General features: G+C 37.0%; 1 protein-coding gene across 1 annotated transcript in view; it reads left to right on the top strand.

Annotated features, from left to right (window-relative positions):
• The window catches only part of mute (gon-4 like protein muscle wasted), a 1,102,179-nt gene that overhangs the window by 212,062 nt on the left and 876,491 nt on the right, over positions 1-13,626 (top strand). The window lies entirely within an intron of this gene.

Consider the following 13,626-nt stretch of genomic DNA (forward strand, 5'->3'; position numbering starts at 1 on the left):
TGCTCAGTAAACTTCATATCTGACTGCATGATTAACCCTATGTCCTTTTCATTCTCTACTACCCTGAGTGTAGTACCACCTAGTTGATACGTTGCTCTGGGGGTTACCAGAGTAACGTATGGACTGAGAGGTAGTTGCCACCTCTCAGCCCATCTGCTAAACTTTTGCAGATCCTGTTGCAGTAGCGTACTATCATTACTGACATTAACAACCCTGCCAACCTTTGTATCTTCTGCAAATTTAGACATTAATCCTGATATACCTTTATCAGTATCATTGATAAATACCAAAAACAACAATGGTCCCAACACAAAACCCCAGGGGACTTTACTAATGACATTAGTCCACGAAGAGAGTGTCCATTGATAACCACTCTCTGCCTTCTTCCACTCAGCCATCCTTTTATCCATTGTATCAAGTTGTCATTAATGCCATACTGCTCCAATTTGTACAATAGTCTTCCATTTGCCACAGTATCAAGAGCTTTCTTAAATGTATATGATATCATAATTATTTTTTGCATCCAGTTCCTTTGTGACCACATCATAATATCCAATAAAATTTGTCAGACAAGATTTCCCCTTAACAAATCCATGCTGTATCTGAACTATAACTGCAGTCTTGTCTAGATGATACTGTATCTTTCTCCATCATTTTCCCTGGAACAGATGTTAAACTAACAGGTCTGGAATTACTCTTGTCAACCTTTGTGAATTGGAGACACATTTGTACATCTCCAATCCATGGGTCTATGATGCACCAGACCTATCAAGTCTTAAATGTAAATGTATTTACACACTGGTCTATCTACATATTTTTCAAAATGAATTAGTTTATTGATACTAAGAATTGTTGATTTATTGCTTGTTTATTGATTCAGTTCAGCAAATAAAATCCAGAGTAATAACAATTTTTTGGATCTCCTTTGAGATTCCATTACTAAGAACAGAAATAAATATATCCGGCACCAAGATGCATTCGATTCTGTGAATAGAATAGGATTAATAACAATTTTTGGATCTATTTTGAGATTTCATTAAGATAAGACTCCCAAAAGCTATTGGAAAGAAATATAAGACAGACTATTAGAAAGAACAGAAAGAAATTAAGAATATAAAGAAAACAAAAGTTGTTACTATTTTAAAAGTTCAAACCTAATTAAAAATATATGGCTTTCAATAAACTTAGGTATGCTTGAAACTTAAAACTACTTTCTTGAAGGTGGATTTAAATTCACCAAAATATACTGAATTAAAAAATATGCTTAAATTTGTAAGAAGCTTAAAGAATATAAGTTTAGAATAAAGCTATGGAGTAATAAAGGAAGCTGATAAACCAGTTAATGATATCATATATTGTAAGTTACTTGCTAAACTGGAGTAATTTCCTCTTTACCCTCTTTTACTGTCAGTTTGAAGGTCTCTTCAGAGGACACCTACAAATTGAGGACACCTACAACTCCACCATAACGTAAAATCTACATAACTTGGGTTTTAATAGGCCCATGCACCCAGATAAGACATTAAATTACTCCAAAGGACCTAAGCAATTAGAAAATAATAACTAAATGGCTGGCAAAGAAGAAAATTTTAACGAAAAACTCAAAAAAAGTAGTAAATACCGATTAAGAAACTGACTTAGATGACCTCCCTAAGAATACTCAGGGAAAGAACCTCCTAACAATAATGAAGACGACAAAGCCGATTTAGACAACTGTCCTACAACACCCCTCAGCACACAAAAAAAAGCTAAAAAAGGGAAGAATCAGGAGGAAAATAAAGATAGTACTGAAGTTGAAGAACCAAGAACTGAAGAGGAAAGAAGTATGAATAATTAACCAATATTATTGACCCAGTGAAAAAACAAAAGAAGTGTGACTTTTCTTTGAGGAATTTATGCACAAACAAACTAATAGAATAACCTTAGCAATAAGGCTCCAGATGGTAAATTTCTGGGTGATTTTGATGCAAAGGCTCACAGAGATAAATACTGAGAACCAGGTTTTGAAATCTAAATTGGAAATAATAACTGAAGAAAATAATAACTACAGGGCAATGAATAATCAGGCAGCATAGGCCAGTGACAAAAATGAAACCACAAAACCTGAATAAGTGATTAACAAGTTATTAATCACTTCTGTAATGCAAATAAGGACACAAATTTAATCATACTTAAGGCTAAAAATTACTCCACCCTGAAATAAATTGAGGCTTAGAAAGACAGTAATTACCAAACTAAAACCTCACTTGAAGGAAATAAAAGTAAACATTTTATACAAACTTAGGAACAGTGGAGTTTTAATAGAAGTGACAAGTAAAGTAGACCTAAAAAAAAATCGAGAAATTAACTAATAATAATGTTTCTTAACTAATAGCATAACCCCTCCTCCCTTCCTATCCTGTCTATCCTTTCTGTAGACATTGTACTCCCCAAATTCCAGTTCTGCAATCCTTATATCTGTGTGACCCCATGTCTCTGATATCCCAACTATATCTGCCTTTGATGTTTTGAGCAATACCTCTAATTCAACAAATTTATTTACCAAACTCTTAGCATTGGTGTACATGCGAGTATACATGCACCTGTTCCTATTCTTAGCTACCCTAACACAACCCATGTGTTTACTTGTACTGCAATGACTCCCAGCAGTCTCTGAAATACCCTGCATCTTGTTTTCCAGGCTGCTGCTCATTCCAATAGAAGCAGTGCAAGAATCACTTTCACCTCTGCCAGTGCTACTGTTAATCTATTAGTCCTTGTATCCCCCTAATCTAGCAGTTTTCCGACCCACCTAATACTGCCTCGATAGCATCACCAAATATTCTTTCACCCTTTCTATTTAAGTGTGTCCCATCCCTGTAGAAGCAGTCTCTCCTGTTGGTTCTGGTTCTAATTAAATTACCATGTGCCTGTTTAGCTAAACTGGATTCCCAGTTACTGAGTTTTATTGCTTAAAAATCGAAGTGGTCTCATTTGTCATAGTTCAAGGAATATATGTTATTCCTGGTATTTGGCCTGTACGTGTCTATTTGAATTGGTTCATTCAATTCCCAGGTCACAGAGATAAGTATCCTTGGTTAAATTTCTATGAATTATCATGAGAACATTTTCTACAACCTTTCATTTTTTTTTTTTTTCGTTTATGAAAACCAAAACGAGAGGTACCGTGCATGGGTTGAAAAGATGAAAGAAGATATTTATTAACTATTAACTTGAACTTCTGTAAATTGTAATTTGCAGGAAATATGTACAAAGGAAGGTTGTTCCAGAGAATGGAAGTTGAATGAATAAATGAAATAGAAGAAAAAAAAGTTTGTTCTGAAAGTTTTAATTTGGACACAAAAATGATGTTGGCTAATATGTGGCACATGTTTGGGCTTCATTGGTAGAGAGAGCAGGAAATAGCGAAGCCAGTTCAAAAGAACAGTGACCATGGAAGTAACTGTAGAAAAGGCATGCAGCAGAAACAATGTCTATGAGACAGAAATTGCAGAGATTCTGTTAGAGATGAGTCTAAACTGCCCTCTTTTGAATGGAATCTAGAAGTCTGAAACAGTATTTGGGGGCACCGTCTCAGATTTGGGAACAATATTCCAAGGTAGGACGGACTTGCAATTTTGTACAAAGTGGAAGCTGTTTGGAAGAAAAGTAATAAAGAGAATGAAACAGAAAACCCAGTTTTTAGATGCAGACAAGGCAGTGGATGTGCTTATACCAAAACACAGAAGTCCCGGCAATCTCCAATAGAGATATGACCTTGCTTAGAAATCGGAATGTCATCGAATGTCACTCTGGGGTTACTGTTTCCCATATGTAGTACTTTACATTTGTCAATGTTAAACTTCATTTGCCACCTCTCAGCCCATCTGCTTAACCTTTCCAGATCCTGTTGCAGCAGCATAGTGTCAGTAGTGTCCTTGACAACCCTGCCAACCTTTGTATCGTCTGCAAACTTGGACATTAAGCTTGATATTCCATCATCAGTATCATTTATAAATACAGAAAACAATACTGGACCCAACACTGAACCCTGAGGGACTCCACTAATAACATTAGTCAACGATGAGCAGTGTCCATTGATTACCACTCTCTGTCTTCTCCCCCTCAACCACTGCCAGCAGTTTGCCTCCAATGCCACACTGCTCCAATTTGTGCAGCAGTCTTCCATGTGCAACAGTATCAAAAGCCTTTCTAAGATCCAAGTATATAATATCAAAGTTATTCCCTGCATCCAGTTCTTTTGTGACTGCATCATAATATCCAATCAGATTGGTCAGGCAAAACTTCCCCTTAACAAAACCATGCTGTGTCTGAGCTATAACTGAAGTCTTGTCTAGATGATCCTGCAGTGCTTCTTTAACCAGTCCCTCCATTAATTTTCCTGGAACAGAAGTTAAACTCACACATCTATAATTACTTGTGTCAGCCTTTGATCCTCCTTTGTGAATTGGGGTCACATTTACACATCGCCAGTCTGTGGGTACCTCCAATGAGTCCAAGGAAGCTCTCATAATTATGGCTAAGGGTTTGCTTACTTCCTTTGCTGCCTCCTTTAATATAATAGGATAGATCCCATCCACCCCAGGTGCCTTTTTTATGTTTATCTTCAACAACTTCTCTTCCACTTTCCTCTGAGTTATTACAAAATCATCCAGCTCACTGCCAGAGTTTAACTCACCTCTGGAATTCCCCTCCCTGAATAACTCCTCATGGATGAATGTAGATGCAAAACACTCATTTAGTTTGTTAGCCACCTGAGCAGGATCATCAATAGTTGAACCATCAATATCCAGTGGACCAATCTGATTCATCCCTTTCCTTCTAGAGTTTACATAGGTAAAGAACTCTTTGTTGTTTTTCTTTGCATTCTTTGCCAAGGATTTCTCATAATCTGCCTTTGCCTGCCTATCCTCCTTTGAGACTTGGTTACAGACCAGCTTATATCTGTCATAGGCTTCCATGTCACCCATTAATTTATATGTGTCCTATGCATTTTTCTTCTCTGTCACCTGTCTCATTAGTTCATCTGACTTCCATTTAGGCCTAAACCTTGAACAATATTTCTTAGTTGGTATGTAAAGTCTAGTTGCTTCCAAGATAAATTCTTTGAATGCTTCCATTTTGAATTTGCTGTTGGTAACCTCATCAGTTGGTTCCACCGTATAGAATTTAAATACTGTCTCAGACCACCATAGTCACCTTTACGAAAGCAAAAACCCTTCCCTTTACCCCTGATGGTAGTTACCTCTTTGAGTAAATCCCACTTCAGTACACTGTGATCACTGCCACCTAGTGGTTCCTTATCTGCAGATTCTTAATGCATGAAGAATCACTACTGATAATCAAATCAAGATGATTACTCCCTGTAGTTGCCTCCTAAATATTACTCCCTCTAGTTGTCTCCCAAACATGCTGCTGTAGAAAACCATCATCCAATAAATAACCAAAAGCCTTGCTAGTGTGTGAGTGACCAACCCACAAATTCCAGTCAATATCTGGGAAATTAAAATCCCCCCATTATAAGACTTTCTGATTTACTGGCCAACTCTGTTACCCTGTACAGTTACTTATTATACTCATCACAGTCATTAGGCCTATAGCTCACTCCTACTCTCAATTTTGATCTCCCAATGCTTATCTTCTTCTTATTTGTCTTCTTCCCACGTTTATATGGGATCATCAGACTCCCAATGCTTGTTACACCAAACTGACTCGACACTGCACTGTCCAGCGATGTCGACTGTCTTCACTTCCTTGGATTTTATGTGTTTCTTAACTAATAGTATAACCACTCCTCCCTTCCTGTCTTGTCTATCCTTCCTGTACACATTGTATTCCCCATATTCCAGTTCTGCATTCCTTATATTTGTGTGACACCACATCTCTGATATCCCAACATCTGCCTTTGATGTTCTGAGCAATACCTCAAATTCATCAAATTTATTTACCAAGCTCCTAGCATTGGTGTACATGCAAGTATACATGCACCTGTTCCTATTCTTAGCTACCCTAACACAACCCATGTGTTTACTTGTACCGCAATGACTCTGAGCAGGCTGCAACTTGTTTTCCAGGCTGCTGCTCATTCTGGTAGAAGCAGTGCAAGAATGACTTTTCTCTGCCAGTGGCTGCTGTTAATCTATTAGTCCTTGTCCCCCCCCCCAGCTATCAGTTTTCCGACCCACCTAACACTATCTCGATAGCATCAGCAAATATTTTTGCACCCTTTCTATTTAAGTGTATCCCATCCCTGTAGAAGCAGTCTTTCCTGTTAACAAGTACAGAGCAGGCTGAAAAAAATTCTACCCCTTGAGCCTTGCACAATCTTTCCAGGGCCGAATTGATCGACAGGGCTCTCATCATATACTCCCTCCTATCGTGTCTGGGCAGAATTGCAGACACATTTAAATTCAACCCTAATTCATGGCTTTTTTTCAATAGTGACCTGTACTTGTTAAGTAATTCTTCTGGTCTCCTGTTAACAAGTACAGAGCAGGCCGAAAAAAATTCTACCCCTTGAGCCTTGCACAGCCTTTCCAAGGCCGAATTGATCGACAAGGTTCTCATCATGTACTCCCTGCTATTGTGTCTGGCAGAATTGCAGTCACTTTTAAATTCAACCCTAATTCACACTTTTTTTCAACAGTGACGTGTATTTGTTAAGTAATTCTTCTGGTCTCCTTCTTCTTCCATTGTTGTATGGTGTACAATATTCTTGACATTCTCATTAAATTGAACAATTTCACTTGGTAACAGCCTAATCATCAAGTTTGTTGCAAAATCTATAAGCCGTGTTTTTGGTAATCTATGAACACTTAAAAGAAAATCCAGAATGCTTAAAGATTTTCATTTCAGTGTTCATTTATACGAGTTTTCATTTTATTTAGTAGTTCTTGACCTAAATTTCCTGGAATTTCTTCCAATTTTTTGTCTAAAATTAACTGCCAAATGTTCTGAATAAAGATTTGCATCTTGTCTACTAAGTGCTTCTATAGTTAATTCCTGTAGCTTTAAGGAGTTACTCAAATCATGAAGCAATTGAATGTTGAGATTTTTTTATTAAATCTGTATTACCAAGATCTTCAAGAGCTGATTTAATGAATTGAAAAAGTCTTAAAGTTAAAATCATATCAAGTAATGAATTCCAACACATCTTAACACCTGTGATTAATTCCATTTCATATCCTAATTCACGTTTTATTTTCTGTTGTAGAAACCCATTGCACACAGTAGAATTCTTAAAATATTTTACTGGTTGATGAACAATTTGAATATTTTTCTTTGTTATAAGAATTTGACAATTCTAATTGGTTAGCATCAACACAGTTCTCCTTTCTCTTCATCAAAGGAGAAATCATCTTCTGAATAATCTGAATCAGCAAAGTCATCATAAACTGTTTCAACTTCATTTTTCTCGTAACTCATACTTTTCTTGTAGAAAACATTGCATACAGCTAAAAGTATTGTATGGTTAAGACACAAATGATATAATAATATAGGAGACTCACAACCGTATTTTAACATAATACTAGCACCGTCACCAATTGATCCAACAATGTTTTTCAAAATTGTTATTGAAATTTTTCAAACGATTTCTTACAAGTTCTACTAATTGCAGAGCTGAAGATGAATTTTGAATTCAAACTAAACCAAGATTATATGTTACACTGTCATTTCCATGAAGATTAATATTTAAAAATCATCTCATTTTTGTACTTGTCTACTCATCAAGAGAGAAAATAAATCCCTTACTCTTACTCAATTTTTCCTGTGTTAAATTTGTCATTTCTGATTTTTTAATTTGGTAAAAATTGTGAATCAATTTCATCATGTCTTTTTCTGCTTAATTTGATTGAATAATTTACAAAGACTTTCTCAATAAAACATGATTTTGTAATTGCTCTTACAGATATATTATCAATAACAGCTAATTCCGAAACAGTCTCATCCAAAAATTTTTTAACAAAATAATTATCTAAAATTTTTACTTTTTTTGGAAGGACTATATTCTTGTTTTTCATCTTCTGTGTGCAAAATTATTTGGTGTTTAGTTTTTAAATATTTTATCATAGTTGAAGTGTTTTCATCTTTGTTCAAAACTTTTATTGAACATTTCTTGCATTGGACTTCTGAGTTCGGGTCTGATGTGAAGTGTTCCCAAACCTTTGAGCTCTTTTCCTTTGGCATAATTAAAGTATTTTTTTTTTTCAAATTTTCTGAAATTGTACAAAAATTATTAATATTTTTAAATGAAGAGCAGAATAGTTAAAATTAACAGGTAAAAATGTGATTAAATTTTTATATAAGACAAGATAATCATGAGAGTAGAGTAACAAATTTAATTTGTTAAAAGTAAAAGTTATTCCATATTATAAATTCGAACTGCTCGGAGAATCTCAGTTTCTGTGAAACTTGATATAATACAGAAAATCTGCACATACATGAAAAATAACTACAAAATAAATCACTTACTATCTAACCCCATCTTGCAAAAACACATAAAAATGTGCAGAAACAGTAAAGAAATTTATATAAATCTTAAAATATTTGCATCGCAAATGTATTTTTTTGATATGATGCGTTATATGAATGAACAAAGCAAGTTATTGCAATGCAGCGCCATCTCACATATGAGATGAGAAAAATAGCAATATGATTAGATCATAATTATATTTAGAACATTTAACAGGTAAGTGAAGATAACAGTACTTAAAACAACGGAAAAGCAAGAATCAGACTTGTTGAGTCTCGAACCGAGTATCGAGTCTGAGTACTTGGACTCAAAAAACCCTAGTACTGAGGGCAAAAGGAGGACCTGCGAAGTATTAAGTAGGAGGTCATAATTCAATGATCACTCAGTGTGTATACACATACCAACTTTATTTGCCGATTCCTTCCAATAATTTAGCCAAACCTTCTTACATTTATCCAGACTAATTACTTTTACAGTGCTTGGTGGAAGTTTACTTCAGCTGAAAGTGCCCATCACTATTGGTGAAGGGGAAGATACTTTCTACTTTGTCTGCTTTTTTGAACTTCTTTAAATTTTGCTAGAAATTCATCTAGCACGCTCTTTATAACGTATCTTAGTATAAATTACAAGTTTGGGTTCTGTTTAAGAAGTGGTTTTTTTTTGGTATATTTTGGGCACAACTGCATATTGTGGATGTTCTTCACTGTTCACCTTGGTGCTGCAGTACTCTTGTGGTTGATAATTTAAAATTTAAACCATTTTATACATTGTGGTTTCAGTCCTTTTTTGGTTCTTATCAGTGGATAGGTGGGCACTATGAAGTCGTAAGCAGCCCAGTTATGAGTTTTATCCACAATATATTAGATGCAAAATGGCATAGTGGTTAGAAAATTGAAAAGTTAGGGCAATGTTTTGATTTTGTAGGCTATTTACCTTTCCTCTTATAGTTTCTCTGAGTGGACAGTTCCTTAAAAATGGGATAGGGGTGAATTAATAGATAATATAAAGCTTGAAATTTCTATTTTCAGATATTCAAAAATTTTAGTATTGCTTATCAAAGTGAGTTATGGGCTACTGTATCTGTGCAGGAAAAAAAAATTTAAATGCATTTTGAAATCATTAGTTAATTTGACACTCCAAATTAAAATAAATACATTGTTAGCATTGATAAATCTTACAAAAACTGAAGTGGTTTACAAAATGATTTTCAGCTTATCGTATTTGAAAGAGAAAGTTTTGATTTCATACTGGAATCATGAAATAAAAATATAATCCAAATGAAAATAATTATTTTGTTGGTTGCAAATTTTATGATTGAATTGATGTACATGTCGACCATCACTAAACCGGCCTCTGGTAATCCGGTTCCACCGCTAATTCGGACATAATTGCCGCGAACGTAATTTCAAATTTCCCAGGTTGGTGCACCGACCTGCTGCTACTGCTTTGGTGGCGTTGGTTGCAGCATCAGCTGTTGGCGTGAACTTGTAAGCACTGGCAAGCCATTCCTACTTGTTTTTCTGCATTTATTATTATAACCTGCTCATATTTAGCCCCAGCCATGGTTCCAATGCATAAAGGAAGTGCTTCTCGTGGTGTGAAGTGCAAACACCGTACAATGTCCATAACAGATAAAGTTGAACTTCTGAAAACAACTCGACAGTGGTGAGTCTGTGAGTAGTTTCTCTGCTTAGTTGTAAATTCCAGCAATTTCTCTCAGTTCCTCTTATTTTAGTAATTTTCTTTTAGCCATTCCTTTTTAGATTTTTTTTTTTACAACACAATATGATGGATAACACAATGCACTAACGAACTTGTTTTCACAAAATCTCTAACAATACTGACAAACAATGCGAAGTTTGAGAGTTTATTTTATCGCAATTAGTTTTATTGCAGCGCTCTGCGGGCGTTCAATAAACTAATCACAAACAACCTTCATATGTATGCCATAATAGCATCACATGTATGTGGCCAACACAGCTTCTCAAGAAATAAAGTGTTACCTACTAGGCCACGTTGGCTACATATATGCGACTCAAAAAATTTTTATTTTAAGGGAAAAAACAACAACGCTGACATTACAATATTTATTTTAGAATTACTAATCAAATTATTTGCTAAATGTTTTTTGGCCACAGGGGAACTTTTTCTAGGGAACTAGCTTGGCTGTCTTTTGGTTAGCTGTTGGGTAAACTGTATGTTCTAATCTAACCACCAGTGATCCAGCAAACTCACTAATCTGCCACCTCGGTCCTTGGTCCTTGAGGTTGTCACAGACATTCTCTCAGATATGCCAGACAAGCTGTACTTGCTACCTGGGAGTCTAAAACGCTGATGGAACTGATATTCGGGTGACACTCAAGTCAAGTGGACCCAATTTCAGCGAAGTCCGGACGGTCTGTGATAGTCAAATCCTCTGCTTGCACCTTCACGATGGTGGGACTGTTAGTAATCCTGGGTATAACTCCCATGCACAAGTACATGGTGGGTGACCACCCAGGTGTGAACCAACGTAAGCAGGAGTCGGTGTGGCACCCACACCACATGGAGGAACGCCGCCCCTCTATGTTACCAGGCAGTACTAGGTGGAAGATGACTCTCATCAACCGGTGAAATACCACCACTTTGCTTATTGGAGGCTTGAAATGGTGGAACCCATGTTTAGTCTCTAGAGCTAAGTTCCGGTGAACCCTTCCCTATCTCTTCCATCATGCAGTATGATTGATGACTTTTGAGGTTATGATGAACGTCGTGGCGAGATCCAATATTCCTTACATTTCGAGGGTACAGCTCTAAAACGGTTTTCGCAGGCCGGCCGCTAGTTAGTACACCGGACCGGACCTATTGATAACTCTCTAGGAGGCTTCCGGATCAGCTAGTGTATAATCTTGCTACCTCTACTCTGCCAGATAGTGACTGGAGGGAGTCCGACTAGTGTGTATGCGGGGAGCATTGTCGAGGCCACGTTATGTCAAGGATCTGGGTATATTCTTACCACATGTACGCCATATCCAAAAATTTCATTACTTCATACAGCATGTCCCACCCACTTTTTCTTATTATTGAATACACCATGAATTGTCAAACTAATAGAGCAAGCTTATCTGCGAAAAGATCTAAACCTCCCAAGGACTTCCTAATTCATTTCACAAATATACGTGGTCTCAATTCTAATCTCAATGATGTCCATTTCCACTTGCAGTCTGCCAAACCTCATGTACTTTTTCTAACAGAATCTCAGTTATTGGTTGATTCAAATACTGCTCATCTCAGATGCCCAAATTATTCGCTGTATGATTGCTTTCGCCTCAAAGGTGGTACTTGTGCATATGTCCGTTCTGATATTCCTTGTCAGAGACTTGGCAATTTGGAATCTCCTCTCTTTGATCTTCTCTAGCTTAAAATCTCTCTACCTCATTGTGTCAAATTCATCTGTTGTCTCTACTGTTCTCCCAACTCGACTAATCACTTGGAGCTCTTTGGCTTCCTCTCGTCGCAACTTGACTTTCTCCAGTCCAACTCTCCTAACAGTGAGGTAATTTTCCTTGGTGATTTTAATGTTCACAACCCCAGCTGGCTTCCGTTTTCCAGTCACACCGACCCAGCAGGTCGAGATGCTGAGGCTTTCGCAATTACTAATGACCTAGCACAGATTGTTCATTTACCTACAAGAATACCGGAAAATCTTAATCATACAGCCAATACGCTTCATCTTTTTCTCACAAACAACCCTTCTAAGTACAAGTTCGAAGTGAGAGCTCCTTTAGGCACTTCAGATCACAACTTGGTGATTGTCTCTTCTCCAATGGAACCTTTATCTCATGGCTATTCCCAACCTCGTGTTGTTTGGCATTACAAGAATGCAAAATGGGATGATCTGCGAGACTTCTTTTCTTCTTTTCCTTGGTCGGAGTACTGTTTCAAAAGTTCTGATGTCAATGTTTGCTCAGATCGTGTCAGTGAAATTATTCTTGCAGGAATGGAATTCTTTATCCCACACTCCACTTTAAAATCTCGTCCTTTATCTAAACCTTGGTTTTCCAATAAATGTGCTAAGGCTGTCCAAGAGAAGAATGTTGCATATCGTAATTGGCTTGTTTCTAATTCTTCAGTTTCATTTTCTGCCTACACCAAAGCTCGCAACAATTGTAAAGCAGTTATTAATCAGTCCAAACTAGAGTTTGAACAGGCTAAGAGTAGAAAACTTGCTTCTTGCCCTAATGGTAGCCGAGCATTCTGGTCTCTTGCCAAAGCTATTGGCCGCAACTTTTGCCCATCTCTGCTCCCACCTCTGTCCAAACCAGACGGTTCTGTTGTCACTTCAGCCAAGGATAAAGCTGACCTGCTAGCATCCCATTTTTCTTCCAGCTCATGTATTAATGATCTTGGTAAAACACCTCCCACCATTCCCAACACACTCCATTCAGTGCCTCCTGTGGTCTTCCGTCAAAAGGATATCAGAAGGATTTTGATGAATCTCGATGCTAAGAAAGCTCCAGGTCCTGATGGTATTTCTCCACTTTTTCTCAAAACCTGTGCTCCTGAACTTACTCCTATTCTTTGCCGCCTTTTTTCACTTTCTTATTCTAAAGGTGTTTTTCCTTCTGCTTGGAAATTTGCTCATATCCAGCCAGTTCCTAAAAAGGGTGACAAATCCCTCCTATCCAATTATCGTCCCTTTGCAATTACTTCTACTCTTTCTAAAGTAATGGAGAAATCAATTAACCACCAACTCTTAAACTACCTAGAAACCTTCCATCTGATCAACGATCACCAGTATGGTTTCTGTCAGTGCGGATCCACTGGGGATCTTGCTTATGTTACCCATTTATGGACTAATTCAATGGAAAGGTTCGGTGAAACACAAGTAGTTGCTCTTGACATCTCAAAGGCTTTTGATCGTGTTTGGCATAAAGGTCTTCTAAACAAGCTTCCATCTTATGGTTTGCCAACTGTTTTTAGTAATTGGTTATCCAGTTTTCTCTCTGATCGCTCACTGAGGGTGATGGTAGATGGCTCTCTGTCTTCTGACTTCTCCACTAATGCCGGTGTCCCCCAAGGTTCAGTTCTTTCCCCCACTCTTTTCCTCTTGTATATCAATGACCTTCTTCCATTGACTGGAAATCCTATCCCTTCTAAAACTCAGTCTTGTC

Source organism: Mastigoproctus giganteus, chromosome 2 (assembly GCF_048544385.1).
Source record: "Mastigoproctus giganteus isolate SK-2022 chromosome 2, ASM4854438v1, whole genome shotgun sequence".
Lineage (NCBI taxonomy): Eukaryota > Metazoa > Arthropoda > Arachnida > Uropygi > Thelyphonidae > Mastigoproctus > Mastigoproctus giganteus.